Genomic DNA, 13593 nt, shown 5'->3' on the forward strand with positions numbered 1-13593 from the left:
GGCAGGCTCAGGAACTAGGGCTGTGCCCACCACCTCCTCTTCTTCCTCATAACTGAGACAGGATGGGAAAGAGATGAGCCACCCAGAGGAAAGACTGTGAGCATGGTCTCCTCACAGAGCACAGCCCTTACCGAGACTGACAGACCCTGCGCCCACAGTAAAGTCTCTGATGGTAATTACTTTTGGAGGTTCAGATACCTGTATACTCATGCCAGGAGATGAACTCCTGTTCCTGTGACCAGTTTGTCACGCTGTCCCTGAACAGGTGTTGTCAGCTGGCAGACTACCTGTCTGGAGGAGGCTCAGCACTTCCCACAGTAAGCATAGGAAGAGAATGAGGCTGGTGTCCAGTGACCTTGCCTATAAGTCTCAACCCCAGTGGCAAACCTCTGTCTCCAAAAATATTTACATGACGATTCATAACAGTAGCCAAATTACAGTTATGAAGTAGTAATGAAAATAATTTTATAGTTGGGGGTTCACTGCAACCTGAGGAGTTGTATTAAACGGTCACAGTATCTGCAAGGTTGAGAACCACCGGGTTTAAACTTGTGATGATCAGGTTTTGTCAACTTGACACAAACTAGGGTCACCTGGGAAACCTCAGCTGAAGAATTAACTACACTAAATTGCAAGTGGTCCTGTCTGTGAGGCATTTTCTCAATTGCTAATTGATGTGTTAGGGCCCAGCCCACTGAGGGTAGTGGTATCCCTGAGCAGGTGAGCCTGGGCTGTGTAAGAAAGCAGGCCGAGCTAGCCTGCAGGAGGATGCAAGTAAGCAGCCCTCCTCCATAGTCTCTGCTTGAGTCTCGTGCTCTTTTAAAATCCTGCTAGAGTTCCTGTGCTGACGTCCTTTGATGATGGACTGTACCTTCGGAGTTGTCATGTAAGTCAGATAATGCCTTTTCTCTTCCATATTGCTTTTGATCAGCAATGAAAAGCAAGCAAAGACAGAATCTCTAGGTCTGGGAATTGAACCCACGGCCTTGTGCATGCTGGGCAAACACTGTACCCATGAACTCCCAGCTCTGGACTTGGTTTCCCACCCAGAGAAATGCTTGCTGTTTCCAGTGTCGTCCTCGTCTGGACCAGGCACCCCTTTCTCATCTAGATAAAGATGTACTTAGTGGGAACAACACAGGCTGTTGGTCTAAAACAAAGGGCCAAGTATCTAAGGAAAATGATGGGTGGGTTTTTTTTGTCCATGGTGAGAGTAAAGGCAAAGAGACCTGAGGAGGAAATGGAATCTGGCTCGTGCTGCCGAGGTAAAGCCACACAGGTTTCTCTCTTTCCTCTTGATGTTAATACCACCCAGGTGCAGCCAAGACCAAGCATGGCTGACCAGTTTCAAAGGCTCATTTTCTAAGGAGGTTGTAACTCGTGTTTAGAAACACGATTGGTAGGTGAACATGGGAAGCTGCTTCATTCCTGGGACTGCTAGGAGGGAGACACAAGGTCTCCTCTGTCTGGAGCCAGGGGAGCATCCTGATGTAGAAACTCGGCTCTGGTCAGCTGGTCATAGCATCCTCACTGTTCGCTGCCTCCCTTCCACCTCCAAGGTGTCTAGACCACTGCCTTGACAACTTGTCCCTGTTTGTGTTTTAACTTGGTCTTGGCCGCCCATTGCAGGATGCCTGTCAGGAAAGGGGAGGCCCAGAGAGCCTCTTTACTTGCAAATATTAAAAATAGAGAGACTTTATTTCTTTTTCTTTTGAACAGTTTACAAGAGATTAAAATACATGTTTTTTGACTAGGTATCTGAAGCATTCTGGTATTATTTTAAATTTACTTTCAATTAGCATGCAAAGTGTAACAAGTCTCCTGGCATGGTGATACTTACTCTTTCTCTGCGTGTGTGTGTGTTGGTTGGTCCTCTTTCCCCGCCCACTACTCGCTTCTGCTTGCACCTTTCCACCCCAGCCATCTGTTTTCCATTTTTCCATTTTAGCTTATCTGCTATCCTCCCCCTCTCCCTGTTCCGTAAAGCTTCTTTCCCCCTCTTATGGTTTCCTTTTTACTGTACTGCCTGTATCTGCACTCAGTTTCACATAAACACATTCAAAAATTAGAAGCTAGGATCCACATATGGAAGAGAATTGCAGTATGTGTTATTTAATATAATTTCCAGAACCACCCATTTTCCTGAAAAAAAAATCATGATCTCTTTTTTCTTTATGGCTGAATAAATTTCTGTTTTATTTATTCTGTGTGTAATTGCCACATTTTCCCACATTTTTATTATCCAGTCATCTGGTGATGGGCATCGAGGCAGATTCCATTTCTTTCTGTGGTGGTTTTTAAGTGGGAGTGATTTTTGTTACCAAGAGATAATTGCCAGTGGCTAGAGACATTCTCACTGTCATTGTGGGGAAGGTGTATTAGCTGGCATTTCATGTGTGAAAGCATGGGACACAGCTCAGTGTCCTATGATGCACAGGACAGATGCATGCCTCCCCATCCATCCATCTGCTTTTCCTCGCTGCTCAGCTCTTTATAGTGAACACCCTGAGCTTCTTGGTCGCTGCCAGTTTTCATCAGAGCCCAGTTCACCCGATGCCATTTTCTCTGTATATGTTGTCTATTTTCATTTCCATGCCTGCTCAGGTCAGCTCCCTGGAGCCATGCAAGGACTCGGCAGAGAATTCTTTACAAGGAAGGGAAAGCAGTGGTAGGTACAGGTCAGAAATCCAATTTCAAGATTAGCAGCAGCCTGCACTACTGGGTTATTATTGCCTGGGGATTCTTTCTATGGAAAGTTTGCTTAATAGGAATATAGTTTGGGTGGTTATCTTTTTGATTGACAGACTAGGTCTCCCATGTCCCTTCCCATGATATATCTGAGTTTAAATATGCACACCTAGTTGTGCACAGCCAAAGGATGGTAAATAAGAGATTCCCTCTAAAAGTTCACTTGGAGGACACGGTTTCCCTGATTGTGTCTCATCCCAAACCAGTGTAAGCCAGATCAGCCTTCATTCAGAGGTAAGCTGAGTAAGACAGGATATAATCCAAGTGGGATGGTCCTTAAGGGGGAAAGAACATACTGCATGGTTCAGAGTGGAGCATGTTGTGCATGCATAGTGCATGCAGGTGAGGGGCTTGGGTTGCCAAGTGCATTATTGCAAGAGCTGTGTGTGAATAACCAGAAGCAAGCAGAGTCTGCGATTCTCTAGGCTTGACTGCCTCCGCTACATACAAAGATAATCCCAACGAATAAACAAATATCCAATGCAATGGTAGTTGTGTGGCACAGGCTCACAGGTTACTTAACTAGTATCTAAAATGAGTTGTGGGGCCTGTAGAGACGGCTTGATGGGTAGGAGCATGCACTGCTCTTGAAGAGGACACATTGGTTTGTCAGCTTCCAGGTCGGGTGGCTCACAACTCCTTGTAACTCTAGCTCCAGGGGGATCCAACCCTCTGGCCTCTGAGGGCACTTTACCCTTGTGCATAGACATAGACATATACACATAATTAAAAGTAATAAGAATAAATCTTAAAAGCAAAGTAAGTCTTTTTTCCCTAAGTGGAAAATGAAATAATTTATAGTCACACACAAGATCAAATGTCTAAGAGTAAATCTAGTCAAAGATTTTTCAAAAGATAATAATAAACGTTGCCAAGAGAGTCAAGACAGCCTGAGTTAAGTGGGGATTTTGCCACAATCCTGCATTAGAAGATGCAGTCATGGAAAGATGTCATCTCTCCCCAGATCAGTATATGCATCCAGTGCAGTGCTAATCAAAACCCACAGCTTTTAAAGAGGAAATTGAACAAATTGACAAAGTGATTCTCAAATCCATCTATGTTAATAGAATTGGCTGGCATCAGGCAGGGCAACTATGGACAATGAGATAGGAATGTGAATGCATGTTTGGCTGAATGTCACTTATGCAAACATTGGAGGTGCTGGAGAGTTAAGAGCACTCACTGTTCTTTCAAAAGACCTGAGTTCTGTTCCCAGCACTCCACATGGAGCCCCACAGTCATCTGTGACTCCAGTTTCAGGGGATCCAACACCCTCTTCTGGCCTCTGTAGGTGCTGCATGCATGTGCTATGCAGACAAAACACCATACACATAAAATAAAAAATTAAAGAAAACAAAACTGTCAGTCGGTGGTGGCACACACCTTTAATCCCAGCACTCCGGAGGCAGAAACAGGTGGACATCTGTGATTCGAGGTCAGCCTGGTCTACAGAGCTAGTTCTGGGACAGCAAGGGCTACACAGAGAAACTCTGTCTTAAAAGCAAACAAACAAACAAAGGAAAAGAAAAGAAAAGTATTCTGATCATGAGAGGGGCCAAAGACGGTTAGAGAGGAGTGGGATGGAAAAAGTCCTAGAGGCAGGCTCAGCATAGTTAATGTAACAAAGTAACAAAGTAATATAAGAAGTAACAAAGGGAAACTCACTCTTCCGACTGGGTCAACCCTCATGCAAGTGGGTTCTGAGTCTGCTTCCTTTTTTTCCCAACTAGCTTCACTATGAATATTCTTTTTTGGTGTTTTCCTTCATTTCAGTTTACTTACCTTCTTGTCACTGAGTCTAATCTATTCCTAAGTTTTCTCCTGTTGAGTTCTCAATTTTGCTTGTGTTATTCAGTTCTGAGATTTCCTTTTGGTGTGTTTCTGATCTGTGTTCTTTCTCTGAGATTCACAGTCCCGCCTTTTCCTCTCTTGAACTTGTAGACATGAGCATTCTTAGGGCCGTGCTCTGACTCTTCTGTGGTCCGTTCTAGTTGTCCCAATGTGCCTGTTGGTTATCATTTGGATCATTTTGTCTGGTTGTGTACCTGGTAAATTATGTTAACCTTATTTTTATTCTTTGTGTGAGCTCCTGTGAGTTCATGCCTGTGAAGGTCACATGTTGATGTTGGGTCTTCTGAAATGGTTCTTCACCCTGCTTTTTAGATAGGGTCTCTCACTGAGCCTGGAGCTCACAGACTTAGCAGGACTTGCTGGCTAGGAAGCTCCAGGGATCCTCTGTCTCCTCATCCCTACTGCTGGGATTATGGGATTATGGATGTGCATTGCCACACCAGGCTTTTTAAAAGTGGGTTTAGGGATTTGAACTCAGGTCCTCGGGTTTAGGGACTTGAACTCAGATCCTCATGATTTCATGACAATCATTTACTGACTGGGCCATCTCCCCAGCTCCCCTGGTTATTTTCTATGTATTACTGTGTTTTTATATATTGTGGCGATCACATGGGGCCCAGGATGCTGTTGTACCAGGTATTGTTGTGAGTCGGGGTCATTGACATCAGTAGGAACTGACTGCTTGCCACAGTTACATCTTTTTTCAAATATTTTCTTTATTAGCATTTTATGTGCCTTGGTGTCGTTAGTGTGTGTATGTCTGTAGGAGGGCATCAGATCCCCTGGAACAGGAGTTACAGACAGGTGTGAGCTGCAATGTGGGTGCTGGGAATTGAACCCAGGTTCTCTAGAAGAGCCTCCAGCACTCTTAACTGTGGAGCCATCTTTCCAGCCTTACTTTTTGTCATCTTGAGGCAGACCTAGATACATCTGGCAAGAGGGAATCTTGGTTGAGGAACTAACACCAGATTGGTCTGTGGGGTGTTTTATTGTTTTTGTTTGTTTGATTTTTGATTGCTGATTGATATGGAAGGGCCCAGCCCTTGGCAGGCTGTACTGTCTCTGGGCAAGTGTCCCGGCATACATAAGAAAGGTAGCTGGCTGGGTGCAATGATGTACACCTTTAATTCCAGCACTTGGGAGGCAGAGGCAGGCAGATCTCTGTGAGTTAAGACCAGCCTGGTCTAGTGAGTTCCAGGACAATCAGCATCGTGAGACCCTGTCAAGAAATAGAGAGAGAGAGAGAGAGAGAGAGAGAGAGAGAGAGAGAGAGAGAGAGAGTGCTGAGCTGGAGCCTGGGAGCATGAGAGTAAGAAGTGTTCCTCTGAGATCTCTCCTTGTGTTCCTGACTCGGTTTCCCTTCATGGTGCACTGTCTCCTCCCCTAAGCCAATGAAATTATATCATCCTTGAGTTGCTTTTGGTCAGTGTTTCTCATAGCAACGGAAAGCAAATGAGCACTCTGCTATTCCTAGCAACAACCACCAAATATAAGTTCCACACTGGACTGGAGAGGTGGCTCAGCAGTTAAGAGGACTGACTGCTCTTCCAGAGGCCTCAGGTTCCATTTTCAGCAACCACATGGCAGCTCACAACTGTCTGTAGTTCTAGGATGCAACACCCTCACACAGACATACATATAGACAAAACACCAATGCACATAAAATTAAATAAATAAATAGTTCTAGCCTGGACTCATGTCCTGATGCTTTTTCGTGCAAGGTGCTAAGTGTATATTCTTATGTAGGTGACTGCCATCATGAAAGTCCCCCTACCTCCTCGCTTTCCTCACAAACCATACTGGAGGTCAGTGGCAGATGACCATGGCTTCCACAGAAATGTGGTCTGATTTCTAGAAACTTCTAACCTGCTTTTGAATAGAGGCTTCCTATAGGCGTGTTCTGAGGACAGGAATGCAGTGGACTTGTTTAATTGCTCGTGTGGACAGCCCAAGCCAGTGGGAAGGTCAGGGCCCTGGGTGCTTCCTCCAGCTCCTTGAGGCTTATCTGCTGCTGCAGTTGTGTGGGATTACTGGGAGTTTCAGAACCCCATCATAGTGCAGGCTCAGTCAGGAAATTGAGCTAGTCACTGGGATGTGACCCCCTCGCTCATTTTTAACAGGCACGAGTTAAAAGTGCTGAGATTCAAAGAGTCAAAGTTACCACAGTGGTCTTGCCAGGTCTCAGAGCGAGAGCTGTGTCACTGCTAAAAGATGCCTGGGCACTCACCATAGGGCTTATGATGTACTTCCTGTTTACTTAGATAATATTATATTTTCTGAGGTCTTTGATGAAGTTGAAGAATAGATAGTTATTATTATAGTTTTTCTTAGTTATGATAAAAGATAAAGTAGATATAAATATTGTAACTGTAATTCTGTTTTGTTATATGTAATTTTATTATGTTAAAGTTAAAAACCTTTCTTTTAAACAGATAAGGGGAGGTGATGTGGGATTTGCCTCTGTATGCTGTGAATACCATTGGTTAATAAAGAAACTGTCTTAGACCTACACAGGGCAGAATATAGGTAGGTGGGGAAACTAATTTGAATGCTGGGAGAAAGAAAGCAGAGACAAGAAAAGCCATGTAGCCCTGCTGGAGACAGACGCCAGAACTTTACCCAGTAAGCCACAGCCTTATGACAATATACAGATTAATTTAAAATATAAGAGGTAGCCAGAAATATGCTTAAGCTATTGGTGAAACAGTATTGCAAAAAATATGGTTTCTGTGTAATTATTTCAGGTCTGAACAGCTGGGAACAAACAAGTGACCTCTTACAATGGTCCCTGAAGAGGTCAGAAGGACTGTCCACCCTTGCTTCCCCACTCAGTGGAAGTCATTGTCATCCTTGTCCCCTCTCCACCACTCCCATCTCTGCCTCTGGGATCCCATGGCCTCAACCCTGAATCAACATCCCGTATCCCTGTGCTTTTACCTTAGAGAAACACTTGTGATTGGATCTGAAGGCCATAGACAATGCAGGATGGTCCCAGTGGGCAAAGTCCTTCACTTAGTCACACCAAGACCATTCACAGGAGAAAGGAAACTTTTAGAGGTGCCAGGCAAAGGAGCCTTGATTTTCTTTGGGCTGAGCTGGCCTGTGGCCACCTCTCCAGGATGATTGCCTGTCTGAACCAGCCTCCTTAATGCTCTTTATTTTCTTCCTCCTGGACATATCATGGGTCTCCTTGTACACACCAAGAAGGTTTAGATACCCGTAACTTCTTACTGTCTCAAAAAAGGCTGCACAGATGGTGAAATATTACATGCCACGAGACAACATCTAAAGCAGATATTCACCGCATACTAAGGACTCTTAATTAGACAATTTATAAGCAAACAGAAACAATTCCAATTTTAGAATATAAGATCCTACTCAACAACAAAGGGAACTGCGTATAAAAATTGCAGCGTGCTTAACCCTACACAGGTCATCTACACCACTCTCCATTCCTTAGGTTCAGGAATCATTGCAGAAGGAAGAGTGGAAAGAATGTAAGAGCCAGAGCAGTGGATGACCACAAGCAAGCAGCATCCTTGGCTCCCACCAGAGCTCTTGCACATATGAACTCATAGTAGTTACATTGTGCTAGTGAATACCAACTAAGAAAGCCCAGCTCCACACATAAGAGGCTGCCGATCTTGAGTCCCAGTTGAGAGCAGGCAAAGGGAGCCTGTCTCAGAGTAAGATGCTGCCATCCTTCAGATCCCAGCTCCGAAGACTGAGACAGGCTTGAGAGTCACTAAGCGCAGCTAGGTATTTCTGCTTCTGGATGCCAGAAATGGAAATAGCAAGGGCTCTCTCTACACACCAGCACAAAGAGGGGCACTCATTGAGCCCCAAACCTGAACTGAGACCTAACAAAAAGCATTTGAGACTTATGAAACATTCTTGATGTCTGCTATAGCCCTAGCCCTTCCAGATGTCTCAAAATATTTTCCATCTGTTTGCCCACAAACAAAAGACATTACAAAAGAGGTCTTAACCTACACTCTGGGGCCACGAAAATCTTGCTGTCCAACGAATGGCATGAAGAGCAGAGGGGCCTTCTTGATACTTTGATGACATACCCCAACCCAGTGCTGCTTGAGACTCCTTGATAAAGAAGAAACGGACGGTTCAAACCCAAAGGTTGATGGAGGACAACAGAGGGAAATAGCATTCTCCCAGAAACAATTGGTGGGACTCTGGGACTGACCTTTATCAGGCTACTCGCCTGAGATTCACAGAGCAGAGTTGCTCAGACCAGCTAGGTTGTTATAGCTAGCTCAGGATGTCTCAGCCAGATTACAGTCTTGTGCCTAAGTAGATCCAAATCAGAGAACCCTTATCCAGGATGGGGTCTGAATGAGAGACCAACACTGGTATGCTCTGAGAATACTGACTTCACAGTGATCTGGCATGCCAGGGGCAGATAAGAATACTTGCTGGTTTTTGTAGAAACCAGCGTCTTCTCTGGGTGGGTAGATGCATTCCCCACCTGGGCTGAAACTGCTCAGATAGTAAGTAGAAGATTAAAAGCCCCTCCAAAGACTGTTTTCCTGATTTGGCCTACTCCTAGCCAACAGGACCAGACAGTGGTCTGGCTTTCAAAGCCAAAACTTCTCTGTTAATAGCTAAAGCTTTAGAAATACACGGAAAACTTTATTGTGCCTATAGAACTCAGAGTCCTGGGAAGGTAGAAAAAAAAAGGATGTTACAAAGAAAAAAATAAAACTATAATGAAACTCTCTTGAGAGTTCAGAGAAGGGTGGATAGACCCCTTTCCTTGGCTTCAGACCTGCTGTACCCCATTAGAAAGGGATTTACCCCATGAGACTTTATTAGGAAGACCTCCTCCACTGCTTCCCAGGCCCAGAGACCAGCAGTTGGCAGAACTGTCTAACCATTTTTTTTCTAAAGTCACAACAGAACCTCCAGTCCTCCAAAGAGTGTATTTGCTGGGTTATCTGAGAGACCCAACTGACCTCCAAGTACCAGTTTCTCCTTGCTGGAGTCTGCTGATACTCCCTGGTTCTAGCAGGTAGCCAAAGGGGCACTGGAACCACTTAGAAATGACCCTACAAGGAGATTCTCTTTATTCTTGTGGCTGTGAAGGTAGCCGGCATTACACAACGGACTCACCACACCCAGGTCAAGCAAGTAGAAGCCATGGACGATGATGCCAACTGGACTGTCTCTGGACTATGGACACATTAAAACTAAGGTTTCATTGGGACCCAGGCCTTTTCACTCCCTGCCCCTCTACCTCCTCCTGAGTCTTATGCTTTGTTCTATGGGTATAAAGGGTATGAGTATAGAGTTATGGTCTAACCCCCATGGGCCTCAGGTCTGGACCTAGGACTGAGAAAGACAGATACAGGATATGTCTTGGCTAGTTGACTATAGGCCAGCAAACTGTATTCATCTTGACCTTTGCTCGCTGATCCCCACTTTATTGAATTGAATTGATTGTATTGAAACAAAGCAAAGATATGGGGAATTATCTTTTGAGATAGAAATACTGAGTTTACAATTCTATGCATGCCCTAAGGCTGGGCCCCTTAGGTGCCAGGAACAAAGGTTTTTCCAATTCAAAACCTGAAAAATCCTTTTAAAAGATTCTGGTCTTTGGAAAACTTGGGATCACTCTATATCATAGGAAGGGACCCTGGGAATAGAGTTATTCATTCCCTGCCAGAAATCAGCCAGGATTGCTAGTTATGCTTAGATACCCAGCTCCCATACTACATAGGAACTAACCAGCCTGTCATCTTATTGAATGACAACTCACTGTAACTGGGGACCACCCAAATTATGGGGACTTACAAGAGACTAAAACTTGTCTACTATTCCTGAATCTTTAACCTAGGCACTTTCCTTTATTCTGACACCTGCTATTTGGCCTTGTGGGTTAACACATCTGGACACCAAGCCCCTGAGACTAATTGGTAGGCACATACCAATGATTTGACTAAATGTGCCCCTTCTAATGCTTTCCAAACTAAGTGACAGGTTGATCAGGATCTAGAGGTTTTAAACAGCTCTGTTTCTGGACTAAAGCTACAGTAATATACAGTTAGACACTGAAACGGTCCTAAAACACTGGAAGGGCTTCAACTTACTGTTCCTAAGATAAAGGCAACAATAAATAGCTTTGGAAGAAACCTGTTGTTCCTATGCTAATTAATCAGGAGTAATTAGAAAAAAAAATCTCGCTGTGGCTAGAGAGGAAAAAGACTCAAAAAGAGAAGAGACACAAAAACCAAATAATTGACACAAGTCTGCTCTCCTGGTTTGCCCCCCACCCCCACAGCAGCTCTCCACTCTCAGCACTGGCTGGGTCTCTACTTCTGATTGGATTAACACAGGGGCCCTGCATCTTAAACTAAAATAGTATGAGTTCACACTTTGACTGATTCATTAAGATTGCTGGAGAATGTGACAGGGCCCCAGACCTTACCACAGCTGATTTCTTGAGGAGTACCACTCAGGCCGTAAAATTCAGCATTGTCAGTACCACTGACCAAAACAAAAATAAAGACCTAGTCTATCCAAGTCCATGCCTTTTGGCTTCTGTAATTCTGCTTCTGGCTAACTGTTCTTGTTAGCCAGAGTGTGCCAACCCAGACCAGTATGTCTGTGCTTCAAAGCTCACACTGGAGAAAGTTCAATGTTACACTGGGATCACAAATACCCAGGGTACCTGCCGGCCAGCTAATAAAGATTTTCTATTGGCTTAAACCCATGCCCAAGCAGTCTTCTCTGGTGGATACCCCACAATACCTTCGTGTCTCTCTAGTACCGGCTCTGGGATGTACTTGTGGATGCAGCTGTCACCCTCTCCCTCCATGGTCTGAGTACTTTGTGTTCTTGCCATGGATAGAGACTGAAAACCATGACAGCTTGCACTGGGGGCCTCATGGTGTCTTCACCCTGAGCTCCCCCATCCTTCATGATAATCCTGTCACCCTGCCTACCCTCCTGTACCAGAGACTGTGCCTGTGCTGGGCCCACTCCTCAATACCCTTCCACCTTCCTCAGGCTCGGCCGCATGGTGTGGGAGGTTCTTCTCCCATGTGTTGCTTTTATTGGTTAATGAATAAAGAAACTGCTTTGAATCTATAGCAGGGCAGAACAGAACTAGGCAGTGAAAACTAAACTGAATGCTGGAGAAAAAAGGCAGAGTTGTGAGATGCCATGTAGTTATCAGAGGGAAAAGACGCCAGCTGACAGCTGGAACCTTGCCAGTAGTCTACGAGCCTCATAGTAAAATATGAAATAATAGAAATGGATTAATTTTAGATGTAACAGCTAGCTAGCAATTCACTCAAGCTATTAGCCAAACAGTATTGCAAATAATAAAGTTTCTGAGTGATTATTTCAGGCATAAGCTGCCATGAACAAACAAGAAGCCTCTGCCTATGTCTGTGTGTCACTTTGGGTGATAAGGGCTTGTGATGCACACAGGGCTCTGTGTAGGAGTGATACCAGCCACTAAGTGTGCACTATCTTGGTGAATAATACTGAGCTCCTTCCAGGAACTACCACTTTTGTAAGGGCTAGAGATGCACCACCATTTCTGTCAGGAAGAAATTGTCAAATTCATTATCATAACTGAAATGAAAAAGTAAACACAACTAATTAGGACAAATCAGGGGATGATGGGTGAAGTTCAGAAAAATCATGCAGGAGAGGGCCTGGTGACTGGGGTCAGTCTTCTAATCTGAAGGCATCAGGGATGATGGCAGGACTAAAGATGTCTGGTGCATTTCCTGGAGGGAAGTGCCCCAGGGGGAAAGACAGTGGCTCAGAGGCAGAAACAGCTTGCTTAGCCCAGCAGGTCGTGTGGGGACCTGCGTTTGGTTCATCATGTCACCCATAGAAAAAGATAGTTGTTCAGAGCAGAGAGTGGCAGGATGCCATACAAGAGGACTTCAGGGTGAGACAAGAATGTAAAGCCCTTGATGAGAACAAAGCTATATGCATTTTTCACCTTAACAGGCTTCTATGGCTGCCCTGATGAGAACCACACAAGGCAGATTGTCTTAGGGTTCCTATTGCTGTGAAGAGACATCACGATCGTGGCAATTCTTATAAAGAAAACAGTGAATTGGGGTGGCTTGCTTACTGTTCAGAGGTTTCATGATGGGGTACGTAGGGGTGTGAAAGCAAACGTGGTCCTGGCTACATCTTGATCAGAAGGCAGCAAGAAATTGACTGACATCGGGTGATATCCTGAGTATATGAAATCCCAAAGTCTACCCCCACAATGACACACTTCCTCCCACAAGGCCACACCCACTCCAACAAAGCCACACCTCCTAATATGAGATTGCGGGATTATGGGATTATGGGGGCCACACAAGCTACCACACAGATCCTAGGGCTGCAAAGAGAAGGGTATGGCCATAGGTTTTTCACCACTGTGACAAAACACCCGAAGGCTGAAAGGGTTGGTATGAATCAGGGTTTGAGTCCGCACTACTGTTTGGCTCTATTGCTATTGGCTGATGGTGACAGAGTACACTACGGGGCAAATGCATGTTAAAGGAGGTCTGCTCTCCTCATGTTTGCTGGGAGGCAAGGGAGAGCAAGGTTTGGGGAGGGACCACTCCATACTCAGACTTTACTTAAGGAGAAGGAGCTGCTGCATCCTAGAGGAGGTGATGGTGGCCTGAACCAGGCAGGTCCTATGTGTGTTTAATCCATGTGGAAGGTCAGGAGAAGGGATTTTAGATGCTGTGTGTATATGATGGGGCATTCACTTGCTTAGCTGAGCAGTCTTGCATTTTGAACCAATCCCATTTATGTATTTTAGCTTATCCTGTTCTTGGGGTACGGGTAGGTCATATTCAAGTTTTACTAATCTGTGGTCCAAACCTGCTATTTGTTCTCTAGTGGTATTTGTAGGAGTTTTTTAAAAAAAAGTGATGGGTTCATTTTCAAAATGAAAATGCCTTGATCCAGTTTAAGTCTAGCTACAGGTGAACAAAAAGATTGGTCCCCTGC

Source organism: Myodes glareolus, chromosome 4 (genome assembly GCF_982192425.1).
Source record: "Myodes glareolus chromosome 4, mMyoGla1.1, whole genome shotgun sequence".
NCBI lineage: Eukaryota > Metazoa > Chordata > Mammalia > Rodentia > Cricetidae > Myodes > Myodes glareolus.